Below are 15,635 nucleotides of genomic sequence, written 5' to 3'. Positions count from 1 at the left end.
TTCTGAGACATTCTTCGTAAAAATAATGCACAAAGACTTTTTTTTTTTTTTTTTTTTTTTTTTTTTGAGGTAGGCTTTCACTCTATCCCAGGCTTTCCTGGAATTTTCTCTGTATTCTCAGGCTGGCCTTGCACTCACAGCGATCCTCCTACCTCTGCTTCCTAAGTGCTGGCATTAAAGGTGTGCACCACCACACCTGGCTAAGACTTCTTTGTGTGAGGTTCTGGCATTGTAGCCCAGGCCAGTTTCTAACTGACAATCCTTCTGTGTCTGGCTTTCAAGTGCTGGGATTACAGGTGTGTGCATACCTGACTAAAACTTCAGTTTTTAAATGTTTTACTATTACATAAACGCTGTTTGTTTGAATTTAGGAGGTAGAATACAGTTCAGAAGTTTAGTAAAGAAAATGTGTATCTAAGGTTGGAGGCTTATCACTGGCTGAGTAAATGCTTAGCATTCTCCAGGCCTACAATTCATTCCCAGCACCCCAAAATAAAATAAAAAGTAGGTTTATTAGAACAGGATCATTAGACTATAGGCAATTTTGACCTTCATGGAAAAAATACTTACAATTTAGTTTCCTCCTAAACTTACAGGTATCTCGTAAGGAGCTCTCAGCCTATTCTAGTTCACACTCATAAGCATGTCTTTGTTTCCTTCCATAGAAGCATCCTCTGATGCTTTCCAGCCTCTGGGTGCAGGGGGGTGGGGGGCTGGGGAATTGTAGCTTAGTGATTTGGGTGGATTCTGGATGCAAAGGGCCTGGGTTTGTCAGGTTTGCCCCTCACCAGTTGTTGGTTTTGTGTCAGCCAAGTTACTGCTAGTTTGTTTTTTTTTTTTTTTTGGCTTTTCAAGGTAGGGTCACACTCTGGCCCAGGCTGACCTCGAGTTCACTATGTAGTCTCAGGGTGGCCTTGAACTCACAGTGATTCTCCTACCTCTGCCTCCCGAGTGCTGGGATTAAAGGTGTGTGCCACCACGTCTGGCTAGTTTTGGGAAATTTTAAAAATAGTTCTGGGAAAGTTAGCTCCAGTAAGATGACTGTAGATACAATAGCTCTTTAGAGTATTCACAGTTCTAAGACTTCTGGGCAGGCCTTTCTAGGCTAGTAAAGATTGAGTAGCAATGACCTCTGTTGACATGGTGAGATTAAAACAGAGTGCTGGCAGTCAGTTGTTAGAAAATAATTACCCAACCCTTGTTTCATCTTACAACCTTTATTTCGTTTTTCTTCTGTCTCTGAAAGGTATAGTTAGGAAGATAACTTCCTAGGGGGTGAGATGTTTTGAACCCATGTCTCCTGGTCTTGTTATTTTGTAGCTGAGATGTCACTTGGTGGAGGAAAGAGAAGAGTTCTGACCAGTTGTGTGGTCCACTGTCTAGGAGAGGACATGCGAGGGCTGTCACCTGTAAGGGGGTCTGGTCCAATTCTCAGGCATGCCGTGGTTCGGTGCTGTATACTTTTAAGCCACCCAGTGCTACATGCACTGTGGTAAGTGTGAAATTTTAGCTGAGCTCTAAGAACTCCAGGTGGGTACTGCCATGACATTTGAAGTTTGTGATTGTGTGAATTACTATCTGCAGAATCACATAAAAAATTATTATAGGAATTTGCTCGCCCTATCAATATTATGAATGGTGGACAAACAAAAAGTAGTTATTATAAAATGTATCTTTCCTCTCTCCCTTCCCCTGTAAAGTAAAGTTGTGCCTGACTGGCAGTCTTTCTTTTGCATGTGTATATGGTGAGCATGCATGTATGTATGCTCATATGTGTGTGGGTACATCTGTGTGTATGTGCATTGGGGTGTCTTCCTCAGTCGTTTTCTATCTGATTCTTTGAAATAGTATCTCTTAGTGATTCTGCCAGCTGAACTAGCAGGTGAGTCCCAGGATTCCCTGTGTCCATTTCCTCGGTGCTGGGAGTATAGTACACATTGCCATGCCTGGCATTTCCCATGCGTGCTCGGGATCTGAACTCAGGTCCGCATGTTTACGCTAATAAGGGCTTTTACCCACTGAACCCTCTCCATAGCTTCTGTACTGGCAGTCTTAGTGGATTATGTTCAGTTCTTCTGCTTCCTTAAACTGAAATTTACCTCGATTTTTCACCTGATTAGCTGATGATATGCTTGTTCTCTTGATTCAGGCTTTAAGCTTTCCAAAAAGGAAGGGCCAAACTTGTCTCTCTTCACCCTTATATGCCTGTGTACAGTAGAATGCCTGGGACATGGTATGGTAAGATGATCTGGGTGTTTATATGGGTGTAAATGTGTTCTGTATTAGAAGCAATAGAAATAGACTCTGGCTATGTTTTATCAGTATAGGAATTTATTGAAGTAATTTCAGTAATTTAGAATTTTTTTTGGGGGGGGTGGCCAACTGCCAAGAGAAGCTAATGGGGTCATTGCTAGTGCTAGGTTGTACTGCTACCAGAACTGCCCATTACTGGGCATGGAGAAGCAGTGTGAGGGTAGTCTCTTCCTCATCCTGCCCATGCTGGTGATTCTAAGCTTTTGTGGTGGTACCTGATTATCCCTGCCTAAGTCTGGTGCATTTGAAGTGTAGGAAACACCTTCCTTACCAACTAGGAAACCGTTTATGTGGTTTAGAGATATAGGTGAGTGGAAGTCTTGCTTAGCATATCCAAGGCCCAGTGTTTGATCCTAGCACTGCCTCTCCCCACTGCACACACACAAAGACAGAAAGAAAGAAGTGAAAGAATATGAGTTTATGTATGGAAGTAAAAACTTAGGGTTTTTCTTTTAAGAAGAAAAAGAATAGGAATACTAGATGGCCCTTTTCACATTTTGACTAGAAAACTATATCATTTAGAAGGATATAGTGTTCTGTTGGGATAATCAGTAATTTCTGGATATATTTTGAGTTTACCAAGAATGTATCTCTATATTGGATAGTGTGTAATGTGTTAGAAAGCTACCTAACCATGTGACGTCACATGTGTCAAAACCCTTGTAGCTGAGAAAGAAGGCTGGCTTTGAGATAGAACACTACTAATATTTTTAGCTTTTTAAAAATTTAATTTATTTATTTGCAAAGACAGAAACAGAGAGAGAGAGAGGGAGGGAGGGAGGGAGGGAGGGAGGGAGGGACAGAAGGGAGACAGACAGAGAATGGGCACACCAGGGCTTGTAGCCACTTCAAATGAACTCCAGGCACATGTGCCCCTTGTGCATCTGTCTTACGTGGGTCCTGGGGAATTGAACCTGGGTCCTTTGGCTTTGCAGCAAATGCCTTAACCACTAACCTGTCTCTCCAGCCCCATTTTTAGCTTTTGAAAAAAGATAGACTCTGTCTTGAGATAGAACCTTCCTGTGTATCCCAGCTAGCTCCCCCCCCCCCCCCCCCCACCAACCCTGTGCTGAGTAATGAACCCAGGGCCTTGCGCTTGCTGGGCAAGCACTCATCCACTGAGCTAACTCCCCAACCCCTCCCAGGCTAGCTTTCAATTCACTTAGATAGCCCAGGCTGGTCTCAAATGTGCTGCAAATCTTTTTTTTAGAAAACTTTTTGAATTTACAGTTTTCATACATGTACATAGTGTATGTATTTGGATCATAACCTCCTCGTTACCTTCCCTTGTTCTCCCTCATCATCCCCCTTTCAGTATATCTGTTCTTCTTTCCATTCTTTCCAACTAGTCCCTCTTCTACTTTGTTGTCTTTCTTTGTTGTTTTTTGGCCCTCCTCCACCGCCTGCGACAAAGTGCTGACGGCCCAGTGTGTGCGGGTCTCTGTGACTCGGCCTGAGTGCTGCGATGACTGGGCCGCTGTGATACCACGTCTGGCTAAGATACTGTACTGGTTGTTTTTCTTGGTTTTTTTTTTTTTTTTTTTTTTTTTTGTGACAAAATCCTGGATGAAAGCAACTTGAGGAAGGAAGGATTTATTTTGGTTCCCAGTTTGGTGGAGAAATGGTGCAAGATTCAGAGGCAGCTGGCCATACTGCTCCAGCAGCCAGAAAGCCAAAGGATGTGAATGCTGGTGCTCTCTTTGCCTGCCTTCTCCTTTCCATTTCTATCTTTTTTTCCTCCCTCTCTCCCTCCCTCCCTCCCTCCCTCCCTCCCTCCCTCCCTTTCTTCCTTCCTTCCTTCCTCCCTCCCTCCCTCCTTACCTCCCTCCCTCTCTTTTTTTTCTTTCTTTCTTATTAGTTTTGTACTCAGTGACTAAAGTCAAGTTGGTACCATTGTCAGCCTCCTCCCTGTCCTCCACCCTCCCCGTGGTCCCTTCTTGTTGGGGTATATGGGTCATGTATTGTGGGGTTAGCCCTCAGTTATGGGTAGGAGGAAATATCTCTGTGTATCATGACCAACATGTGGCTCTGACATTCTTTCCGCCCCCTCTTCCACAAATTTCCTTGAGCCATGCTGGGTTCATTTTAGGTCTGCTTCAGTGATGAGGTGTTGGAGCCTCTATGTCTCTGGATATCTGGTTTGGTAGGAGTTGATTGTTCTCTGTGTCTATCTCCTTCACCCTTATGCTGGTATCAAGTTCACCAATAAAACAGCACACTTGCTTGTTTTGCCAATTATTCTTAGTTTCAGCTAGGGCCCTTTTGAATCTCCTTAGGATCTGTGTCTATCTGAAAAAGAGAAGCAGATTCTCCCATGGAGAGTAAAGTTAGCACCAGATAAATGGGATAACCATCATTTTTTTAAAAGAGAATTTAATAGGTGTATGCCGTCTTGTAGCCCACGATTGGTGGTAGCTTGATAATGAAGAGTGGGCTCATTTTTGGGTGTGGTTCTGACTTGTTTCCCAGATCCAGCTGTGGGTTCCGTTCCAATGAGCGGATCAATTAGCCAAATCAAGAGCAGTTGGTTTCCCACCATGGTTGTGCACCAGTATTGCACTTGTGTGAGCATCACGTCAGGTTGCTTGCTTCTAAGTAGGTTACACCATGAGTTGCTTAGAGAGATATTGGTAATTTTCCCCCAGTCACCCACGTAGCACCTCCTCTGACTTCTCCTTTCTATTCCGGCCACAGTCCGTGGAGTGGTGCTGTCCTCATGTGTCTTCCCCCATCTGATACACTTCTCTAGAAATGCCCTTGCAGACATGCCCAGAGGTTTGTTTCCTAGGTGATTCTATGTCATGTTGACAGTGAAGATTAGCCATCACAGATGGACACTTTTCTGCCTACCATAGAACATGAATTCGGTAGTAAGTGTAGGGTCCAATCTGTCTTTAGTTTTATTTAATTATATATGGTAGTTAGAAGAAGAGGAATCACAGGAAAGTCTCTAACTCTGCCTAGGAATTTTGAAGAAAGCCTCCTTAGATTAATTGGTGACGTATGAGCTAGCTAGTGAAATATGGTGTGCAAGAGGCTAACAGGTACAGGAAACAGTATTTACATGTTTGGTAAAAGTTAATGAGCCCAGCCTGGTGGTGCATGCCTTTGATCCCCGCACTTGGAAGGCAGAGGTAGGAGGGTCACTGTAAGTTCAAGGCCAGCCTGGGACTACAGAGTGAGTTTCCAGTCAGCATGGTCAGCATGTGCTAGAGTGAGACCCTACCTAAAAAAAGAAAGTTAATGAATGTAAATCAAGTAATTATATATCACCTACCTACACATATACATACCTACACATATGCTTGTAGATATAAAGTTTATATCCATGGGGAGACTGAGGTGCTGAGGGCATAAAGAGAAATGAAACTGGAAATAAATTGCAGAAATATCTAAATACATTTTAAAGAGATACTGTAAGACATGTGTGGCAGTACATGCCTGGAATCCCAATACTCTTGAGGTTGAGGTAGGAGGATTAGCAGGCTAAGGTTAGCTTGGGCTCCATGATGAGACCCTGTCTTAAAAAAAAAAAAATCAGGAGGGCTGGGGAGATGGCTTAGCGGTTAAACGCTTGCCTGTGAAGCCTAAGGACCCCAGTTCGAGGCTTGATTCCCCAGGACCCACGTAAGCCAGATGCACAAGGGGGCACACTCATCTGGAGTTCGTTTGCAGTGGCTGGAAGCCCTGGCACGCCCATTCTCTCTCTCTCTCTCCCTCTTTCTCTGTCTGTCACTCTCAAATAAATAAATAAAAATAAACAAAAACATTAAAAAAGTAGGAAACAAAAATGTATAAGTAAGGAGATGAAATGATACTCTAGTAGCCTAACCAGATGATTTCACCATTAAAACCTCTATGTACTGAGCAGAGATGAAAGGAACAAGACGACGTCTGTGGAGTGTAGTTGCCATGCTTGGTAGCTGTGTTTGATTTCAGTAGACTCAACATGAGAGATATTGATACTTGAAGTAGTCATTCTGTTAACTTTTTAAGTCACTTTTGGGGTAGAATTACATGTTATACAAAGTAATGAACACTATGTGGATATCTTCAAAATATGGCCAATATACCTTTCAAACAAAGCAAATAATGGGTTTTGTGATGAACATTTGAATTTCATACACAGTTTATTTAATTTTTTTATTTGAGACAGAGAATGAATGAATGAAGGACTATGGGCATGCCAGGGCCTTCAGCCACTGTAAACAAACTCCAGATTCATGTGCCACCTTGTGCTTCTGGCTTACATGGGCCCTGGGGAATTGAACCTAGCAGCAGCTGCAGGATTCTTTCTCTGTTCCACTCTAACAGGGACACTTCTACCTCCCTCTACCTCATGTTGGGCACTTCCCACTTATATTTCTTTCTTTTATGTGTGTGTGTTTGTGTGTGTGTGTGTGTGTGTGTGTGTGTTTGGGGGGTTGTGGGTGTGCCAAGGTCTCTTGCTTTGCTGTTGCTAACAACTACCAGACACTTGTGCCACTTTTTGCATCTGGTTTGTCTGTATTTGAACCCAGGCTGGAAGGCTCTAGCAATAAGCTGAGCCATCACTCCAAATCCTCTAGTCATGTTAACACTGATTTTTCTGCCTCCCTCTTAGATCCACTTAGATAATTAAGAATAATCTTTCATTTCAGGTTTATGTATTTGATGACACCAACAAAGTCTCTTATGCTATGTGACCTTGTGTATTCATGTGAAAGATTCTGGAAATTAGGACTTTTTAGCTCAGGGAGTAGGATTGCTCTATCTACTACCACAGTGACCATTTATGTGTTGCTCTTTGTTTTGTTTTGATTTTTCCAGGCAGGGTCTCGCTCTTGCTCGTTCTGACCTGGAACTCAGTATGTAGTCTCAGGTTGGCTTTGAACTCACAAAGATCCTCCTACCTCTGCCTCTGGTGTGCTGGGAATACAAACATGCACCACCACGTCCAGTCTTTTATGTATTTTTCAACTGATATTGGTTATGCTAAAAGCCATCTCCAAGCAAGAGCTATGCTGATGTACATAGGCATTGTTCTCTCTGGTTCTTTTTCTGTTGGCAGCAGTGGTTATTCGAAACGCAAACTAGATTTAGAAGACATTGGGCTCAGATTCAGGCTCTGATAGTTATTGGTGACCTTGGGCAAGTGGCTTATGTTTGCCAGTCTCAGTTTTCCCATTTGTCAAGTAAGCATAACATCTACTTCTCAGAGTTGTCCTGTAGATCAAGGAAATGATGTCTGTGGATGAACTTTGTAAACAAGAAAACATCACACCAGCAAGGAGTGGGTTGCTTGTTTTAGGCTGATACCAAACCTGGCGAAGTGGACACTTATGGAAAAGGAAAGAAATGAAGATGTGTGTATGTTCTTAAGTGGAACATGTCTTGGTTTACATTTTCATCTGGTTTTGTGGCTCTTGGGCAAACCCTGTCCTTGGCACGTGCTTTCTCTTACCAAGGAAGCAGATGCTGTTGACAGACTAATCACTGCCTAATTTTCTCAAGAATAATATCTTTTCCAAAAAAGATGGACTACTGGTCTCCATTGAGGAAGGAGAACATATCTCTTTCTTTAGAAGTATGGGCTTCCCCATCAGTTTATGAAATAATCTTTCAAAACCAGAAGAAAGTCTTATTTTTATTTTCCAAATACAGTAGATGGTAGGTACAGGCCACTGTGTCTATGTCCTAGAGAAGGGCAGGAAGAGGATTGCTCCTCTTTTTGAAATGGGCATTTGGGGTGTCTCTGAGATCAACTGGAACCTCTCTCAGATCCTGGTTGGGCTTTGATATCAGGAGATAAGAGTGCCTGAAACTGAAGGTCACACAAGACTTCCCCTGAGTAAGTGGCCTCCAGATCCTTGTCTTGTGAATTCGAAGAATCAAATCTTTAATATAGGATAAGGTTTAGAAAGAGCTTTAAGAGGAACTCCTGACTAGCAGGAGCGGGTCCCCAGTAATGGGCAAAAAAAAAAAAGAAGCACTGACGGTTACTGCCTTGGAGTTCATAAGAGTTTGCTGGAGGGGGATGAGCTGGTCACTCCACTGCTCATGCCAGTCTTCCTTACACCTGGATTCTAAGGAAGGGGACTCTTTTGGGGAAAAAGAGATAAAGGCCTTTCTGGCCTTCATCAAGATAGAGGCTGGGAAGAACCAGATACTCCCCTTACAGGCTCAAAGACATTTTCTATTTTTCACCAAGTAAAACAAAAACAAAAACAAAAACAAAAAAAAACCAACTCTTTACTTTGGGGTCCAGTTCCACGAGTGTGCCTAGACAATTTCTATTCATTCTCATCCTGCTGCTAAGATACACACCACTTCTTCCCCAGAAGGTCTTGGTTGTAGTCTCTGGGCAAGTCTGGCCATGTGTATTCCAATCCAGTCAAATGCTGTGGGATATTTTCTGGTTACTCCCAAACTTTGTATTGACTACAGCGCACAAAACATTAGCAGTTGTCTGGCCTGTATCATGCGGTTTCCAGTTCATTGAGAATAAAACACTCAGGTAGACTCTAAAATAGCCTCCAAGTTTAACTGCCTCCTTTTGATGAGTTTCTTATCATCTAGACATGTCTAGATTATATACATGCAACAGACCTGTAAATTAAAAAGTTAAGGACAAAATGAAAAATACTTTCATTTCTCTAGTTAATATAACATCACTTCCAAAAATATTTATTTTTCTAATGAAAATGTTCTTCCTGATATAATCTGTCACTCCCTCATTTAGAATTATACACTTGAGAGCTGTTCATTTTAGCAATAAATCAGTTAATTCAGTTCCCTTGTTACTAATTAACCATACACCTGTGCCACTAGTAGTGTTTTTTTTTTTTTTAAGAGGGAGGGAGGGCTGGAAGAGAGAAGGAGAGAGAGGGAGAGAGAGAGGGTGGGAGAGGGAGACTGGGTGTACCAGCTGCAGCTGCTGCAGCAAAAAAACCCCAAACTTCAGATACATGTGTCACCTGGCTTACATGGGTCTTGGGGAATTGAACTTGGGTCCTTTGGCTTTGCAGGCAAATGCTTTTAACAAACAGCTAAGCCATCTCTCCAGCCCCACTTTCAGCATTTTACCAAATTGATTTAGATTTGACCTGATCCTTTTAAATCTGTCTCCTTCTGCCCAAATTTGATCTGGACGGTATTAATTTAGTTAATTAATTATTTTTCTTTGTGAATCTCCATTAAAGAGTTTCTGTTTTAAACTGTTGCTTTCAGGATTATTTCCTCTCCATCACTAGAAGGAAACAAGCCAGCACTGATAAAGCGAGAGAGAGAGAGAGAGAGAGAGAGAGAGAGAGAGAGAGAGAGAGAGAGAGGGAGAATTCGTTCCATTGGCTGAGTCCTTTGGGCTGCCTTCCAGCAGAGCCTCCTGCTCATGGAATGAAAGGGAGACTCGCGTTCTTTGTTAACTGTGGTAGTAATAACTCCATAAGTAAATAATTCCAGAACTGGTAAAGTGAGCTTTATCCTGTTTTCTTCTAGATATACTTGGTTGATTCTTCCTGTTCACTGTTAGAGGATAGCTGTATATTAGGTAAAAGGTATTTCTGATAGTTCTGTAGAAATTAACAGCACTTTCCTATGCCTGCAGATTATGATTTCATATATATATATGCAACTTTTTAGTAGTTTGTGACTTCAAACACTTTGGTTTTATGACCTGTTTATCTTCTGCCACTTAAAAAATTTTTTTAAACAGCATTAAAAACCTCTGGGAAACTTATAAGCAAATTATCCCCTCATTAATACTAACACTAATACTTTACCACTACTTATTAGGTCTATTAGAGTTCTTTTTTTAATTTTATTTATTTATTTGACAGAGGAAGAAGGGGAGAGAGAGAGAGAGGAAGAGAGAGAGAATGGGTGCGCCAGGGCCTCTAGCCATTACAAACAAACTCCAGACACATGCGCCCCCTTGTGCATCTGGCTAATGTGGGTCCTGTGGAATTGAACCTGGGTCCTTTGGCTTTGTAGGCAAACACCTTAATCTCTAAGCCATCCCTCCAGCCCCAGAGTTAGTTAGTTAGTTTCTTTCTTTCTTTCTTTCTTTTTTTTTTTTGTTTTTCAAGGTAGAGCCTCCCTCTAGTCCAGGCTGACCTGGAATTCACTATGTAGTCTCAGGGTGGCCTTGAACTCATGGAGATTCTCCTACCTCTGCTTCCTGAGTGCTGGGATTAAAGGTGTACACCACCATGCATGGCTCCCAGAGTTTCTTAAGTAAATTAAAAAAAAAACTATTTCTTTGTTAAATCAAAGATATCGATTTCTATTTTAGTCCTCAATAATATCTAGGATTTTGATGTTTTAAATTATTTTTTTTCAGTAGCATCTAATAATATGATTTTTTTTTTTTTTGAGTTCTGTCTCACTATGTCACTGTGGCTGTCCTCACATTAGATATGTAGCCGAGACTAGCCTTGAGCTCGCAGCATTTCTTCTGCCTCTGCCTCCCAAATGCTAGGATTATAGATATGTGCCGTCATGCCTAGCAGCTCTACTGCGGTAACATGCATTATTTCACAATACCGTTAGGCCATAAGGAAAGTGTTTTCCTGCATCATCTTCAAATTTCTTTTGTAGCATTTATGACTCAGAAAATATCTTATTTCTTACACAATTAGGTAGGTACTGTTTTTGTATTGTGCAAAATGAAGCCTGTGTAGCTCAGTTGCTGCTGTGTTCCTAGCTTTTGGACATAGGAGTTACCCATGATTTATATGTTTAATGGATGATCAATGAGATTTCTTCCTCTTGCCTCTCAAGTTTTACATAAATAAGGAAACTCTTCTGGGCAATTCTTTCAGCTGGGTTTATATTTAGTAGTACATCTGAGCCAAAGTGGTATTTAGGCAAATTCCTGCTTAAGGAGTTTTGCAAGTTATTTATTTTATTAAAGGTCGAATGTGAGGCATCAGTGTTTTAATGACATTATTTATGGAGAACATAGTAATGAATGGGAACCAGGTGAATAAAACCACATTTAACTAGTAAACAAAAGTTTACTTTCAGTTTTTAATGTTTTGGCTTTTTTTTTCCCACAACTCTGGGCTTTTCAAAAACAGTGACATAATCTTATTTGAAAGGGTGTTATTTAAGTATAAAGAATCAAAACAAGAAAAAAAAAACAACCTTAGCTTTAGAGTAACAGGGTAACTCTGTTTTAAAACTAAGCATTCCCTGTAATTCTTTCACAAGTTAAATGCTTAATGTTGGGCAGAAATTTGAAGATGATGCAGGAGAACACTTTCCTTATGGCCTAACAGCTTGTGAAGAGGATCCCAAGGAAGTGGGAAGAGTTGGCCACTAATAAGGAGACCCAGACTGAGGCTGTGACCATCGTCTCTTGTCATCTGCTTCTGTCCTCAATCAGTTAATCATGGAAATTTGATAAAATGCAGATAAGAAAATTTGAAAGCTGTTAGAATAGGCTCTGAATGTTCAAGTCTCTAGTGGTTTTCCTGATAATTCCAAATCTTTCCCACAATTTTCCTCTGTATTTTCGAAAGTGATAGTATTACGTTAATTTATTTAACACAGGACTGTTTTTTTCTCATGTTAATCCTGTGTGAAAAGCCCCTCTTCCCTATAGTTTATTTTGGCAATAAAAACTAACCTTCCAATGCATTTTGCAATTGTGGACAGAAGCATTTGTAATCTTGACTGTTGCCAGAAGCAGCATTTCTCCCAGTCCTAGAATTTCTACTGTGGTCTGTGTCCTATTTCCTCTTCAAGGGTGCTAGCCCAGGCCAAGCAGGCTGGGGAGTTCCAGCATCACACCAACTGGTGACTTCAGGGCTGTGACTCAAAATATTTACCTCACTCATGGGCTGCAGAAGAGCTGCCAACTCCGGCCAGGTCCTGAATGAACTTTTGTTCGTTTATTTGGAAAGCAGGCTTGCCTTTCTTTCTCTGCCTACTCTATTCACACTTCTTTTCAGAGGAGCTACTGCCTGATGTTGAATGAAGTATTTTAAGACTTGTGCTGTGGAAAGAAAAGTCTGATAAGTAAGGAGCAAACTTCTTGAAGAGTGGTAGTATAAAGTTGTGGCTGTTAAAGAGGGAGCCACTGAAGCAGTGGGTAAGGTATGTCCCACATACCTGGCAGTCAGGGTTCATGGATGTGTATCCCAGACACCTGGCAGTCAGGGCTAATTTTGCTGGTAAGAATACAGTGCTGTTGAGTCAGTCCCACTGCATCATTTTGTTTGTGACATTGGAAGTTGTAGAGTGAAAAAGCATATACAGCCTTGTGTGGAACTTGGGTTCAACTTGTCATTCCCCCTCATGTAGAAAAGCCTAGCTTTGCGGGGCGTGGTGGCACATGCCTTTAATCCCTGCACTCAGGAGGCAGAGGTAGGAGAATTGCCTTGAGTTTGAGGCCACCCCGAGACTCCATAGTGAATTCCAGGTCAGCCTGGGCTAGAGTGAGTCCCTACCTTGAAAAACAAACGAACAAATGAAACTAAGAAAAGCCTGGCTTCTACTTGAACACAGGAGTCTCATCTTGCTGAAAAGGCTGTTTTAAATGCAAGCAGAAGCAGGAGAGCCCAGCGGGGTAAGTGCCGCACTTTCTGATGGAGCACGGTAGCTCATAAACGCAGTGCCTGAAGGTTACCTAAGTTTATCATGGAGAGGAGAGGCGAATCCCGGCAAAGGCCTGAGGTTGGCTTTTACTCATAGTCATCCTGAATTTCTCTTGCTTCATTCATGTGGTAGAGAAAATGCCTTCAAGAAGGGATTAGAATAGGAAGCAAGCAACAAAGTAATAGAATTCGCTTAACTTTCAGAGGCATAAACAAACAAGTAAGCAAACATTCCTAATAAATAAGTGGTAACAATAATTTTTTTTTGACTAAAAAAGCCAATCAGTTCAGTCCAGTTCTCTGTGGTTTTAGTTCAGGTCCTTTTGAAAATAGCATTATGTTTATTCAATATGTTAGGTTGTACACTGTGGTAATAACATACTGCAACTGGAACCGTATCCCCAAATCTATTTAGCTGCATGTCAGAAAAAATAAGTCCCTACTCATGTTACTATCTAGGGTATATCATATAGAGATTGGGCTGGGTCTCTCTCCATCTAGCAGCTCCACTGTCTGTTCTAATAACTTTGTGGATGACAGAGAAAACAGAAAACTTATATCTACATTTAACTGCCATTTCTGTTTCTTTTGCGTCAGCGAGGATGGCAGGTGTAGGTGAGCATGTATTCTGTTTGTTGGTCTGTAGGTCATGGATGTGTATTGTTTTGGGGACAGCATGACAAACAGCTTTTAGAGATAAGCTGAACTTTGACAGAAGCCTTAGTTTTTAAAAATATATTTTATTTATTTTTAATTCATTCATTCATTTGAGAGAGAGAAAGAGGCAGATAGAGAATGGGTGAACCAGGACCATGTGTGTTCCACCTTCTGCATCTGTCTTATGTGGGTACTGGGGAATTGAACCTGGGTCTTTATGCTTTACAGGCAAGTGCCTTAACTCCTAAGCCATCTCTTGAGCCCAAGGAGCATGTATTCTATTTGTTGGTCCATAGGTCATGGAAGTATATTGTTTTTGAGAAAGCATGGTTTTAGAGACAAGCTGAACGTTGATGGAAGTCTTAGGTGTTGCGGTAAAGGATGAGTACTTGCTAGTTCCACTTCTTCTTCATCCTCTCCTCTGCTTACGAAACTGCTTTTCATGGGCCCTGAGAAAAACAATGGTTTTTATGTTCTAGTTTATGTCCCAGAGGTCTTTGGAGATTAACATATTAAAAGTTTCTTTTTTCTAATAAAGTGAAAATATATGGTAAATATTTCAGTCTTCACCTTGCATATATGAATTGTGGAGTTATTGAAACTATAATTATTTTTAATTTTTCAGTATGGAATTGGATAACTATATGCTCTCCCTTGGATGGGTGGTGGTTTAAGGAAATGATACCTTTCATGTGGCTGGTATTTTTTTGAGAAGGCATTTTATAATTTATGTATAAAATTTAGTAAGAAACAGTATAAACCTTGTAGGAATGTTCACCTTACATTAGCATTCAGAAAACAAAACAAATAACAACAGAAACAACCCCTCCCACTAAATTTAAGTTTTATTTATACAACAAGAGTAAAAACAGAAGCATTTAAGTTTATCTCAGTTATTTGGTAGCATTATATTATTGCAAGACACAAATGACCTCAAAGTGGTTAATTTTGTACAAAATTTTAGTTGATAGTTGTTTTATATAGAAGTAGAGGGATGTTTAAAACAAACTGACAATACAACCAGTTTCTATCTATCCTGAAATAATTGTGTAGAAACACATAGAATCCTGAACTGAATAGATAGGAGTGACATCCTGCATTGCACTTCTCTTCTCTGAAGAGGACAATATTAGTGGAGGCTTTGGAATGTCACAGAGGAAAGGAATGAAGACCAGCAGAGGTGATTCTGTCATCACTGAAGAGATATAACCTTACCTGAACCAGGATCTCTTATGTCAGTGTGAGCTGTTGGTCAAGTAAGTCACAGATGCATGTATAATCTAAAACCAATTGCATTCTTAGTAAAAGAAATGATGGTGAGGAGAGAAGCCATGATGACCCCTCCTGTAGGTAAACCTCCTTACTTGGACACATGCACAAGTCTCTGTATGACCTGTACGTCATTTTTCACATTTATGTCATGATAATTGATGGGATTAATAGCAGTGCCCACATGTCATCACATAATTCTTTCTTTGTTATTCAAAATAGCAAAATAATATAACTATCCAGTATAGCATTTGGATTTTCTTTTTTGGGGTATGTGTGTGTTGGTTACTGCCTTCTATCCCCCTTTGAGGCAGGGTCTCCCATTCTTGCTGTCCACTGCTGTGTTCTCTGGACTAGCTGGCCTGCCACGTTCTAGGAAATTCTCCTGTCTCCGCTCCTCTCTCACTGTCATCTTGCTGAGACCATAGAGGCTCACTACTCCTTCTGGCCTTTGTTTTGGGTCTGGAGATTTAAACAGAAGTTCCCACACTTGTGTGGCAACTACTTTATCCATCGAGCCTTGTCCTCAGCCCTGTTGATTTTTTGAGACAGTCTCATATAAGCCAGTCTAGCCTTGAGGATAGCCTTGCTCTCCTAATCCTCCTGCCTCCACTTCTGAATTTCTGGGATTACAGGTGTGCAACCCATCCCACTGAAGTGTAATATTTGAATAATCAAAGGTATAGCAGGTCTGGGGAGATAGCTCAGTGGTTATGGTTACAGGCACCTTCTTGCAAAGCCTGCTGGATTGGGTATGATTGCCCAATACTTTAAAAAAGCAAAGTGTGCAAAGAAGTGGCACATGAATCAGGAGTT

General features: G+C 41.2%; 1 protein-coding gene across 2 annotated transcripts in view; it reads left to right on the top strand.

Annotated features, from left to right (window-relative positions):
• The window catches only part of Itgav (integrin subunit alpha V), a 98,470-nt gene that overhangs the window by 25,804 nt on the left and 57,031 nt on the right, over positions 1-15,635 (top strand). The window lies entirely within an intron of this gene.

Source organism: Jaculus jaculus, chromosome 4 (genome assembly GCF_020740685.1).
Source record: "Jaculus jaculus isolate mJacJac1 chromosome 4, mJacJac1.mat.Y.cur, whole genome shotgun sequence".
Classification (NCBI taxonomy): Eukaryota; Metazoa; Chordata; class Mammalia; order Rodentia; family Dipodidae; genus Jaculus; species Jaculus jaculus.
The sequence above is the reverse complement of the archived record's forward strand: the minus strand, read 5'-3'. Positions and strand labels throughout refer to the sequence as shown.